Here is a 1,054-nt window from a genome sequence, read left to right as displayed (position 1 = left end):
CATATGTCCATTCGAATTGGTGTTTTTGTTTTCTTTGGATAAATTCCAACAAGTGGAATTTCTGGGTCCTAATTAGTCCTATTTTTAATTTTTTGAGGAAAATTCATACTGTTTTCCACAGTGACTGCATCATTTTACACTCCCATCAACAGTGCATGAGGGGTCCCATTTCTCCACATCGTTGCCAATATTTGTTATTTGTCGACTATTTGATTCCAGCCATTCTGTCCAGTTTTGTGGTTTCAATTTCCATTTCTGTGATGATTAGTGATAGTCAACATCTTTTAATATATCTTTTGGCCTTCTGTATGTCTTCTTTGGAGAAATGTCTATTCAGGTCATCTGCCCATTTTTAATTGAATTGTTTGTTTTCATTGATATTCAGTTTTAAGACTTCTTTATATATTTTAGATATTAACCCCTTATCAAATACATCAATTGCAAATATATTCTCCCATTTAGTAGATTGTCTTTTTGTCATTTCCTTCATGGCACAAAAGCTTTTTAGTTTGACATAGCCTCATGTGATTACTTTTGCTTTTGTTGTCCTGACCACAGAGGCATATCCAAAAAATCATTGCTAAGATTGAGGTCAAAGGGCTACTGCCTAGGGTTTTTTGTCCTAGGAGTTTTATGCTTTCAGGTCTTACATTTTTTAATCGTTTTCAGTTTATTTTTATATTTGATAGAAGAAAGTGGTCCAGATCCATTTTTTACATATACCATTGAAGAGACTTTCATAACCCTATTGAATTTTTTGCCTCCCTGGCAAATTAATTGACCATATACAAGTATAAGTTTATTTCTGGACTCTCTATACTGTTCCACTGATCTATGTGTCTGTTTTTGTGCCAGTACCATACTGTTTTAATAACTACAGCTTTGTAATGTATTTTGAAATCAGGGAGTATGATATCTCCAACTATGTTCTTCTTTCTCAAGTTTGCTTTGGCAATTTGGGATCTTGCAGTTCCATATACATTTAGAATTATTCTTATTCAATAAAAAATGTCATTGGTGTTTTGATAGGATTGCATTAGAGCAGATTTGTTTG

Source organism: Pteropus vampyrus, unplaced genomic scaffold (genome assembly GCF_000151845.1).
Source record: "Pteropus vampyrus isolate Shadow unplaced genomic scaffold, Pvam_2.0 Scaffold28, whole genome shotgun sequence".
Lineage (NCBI taxonomy): Eukaryota > Metazoa > Chordata > Mammalia > Chiroptera > Pteropodidae > Pteropus > Pteropus vampyrus.
The sequence above is the reverse complement of the archived record's forward strand: the minus strand, read 5'-3'. Positions refer to the sequence as shown.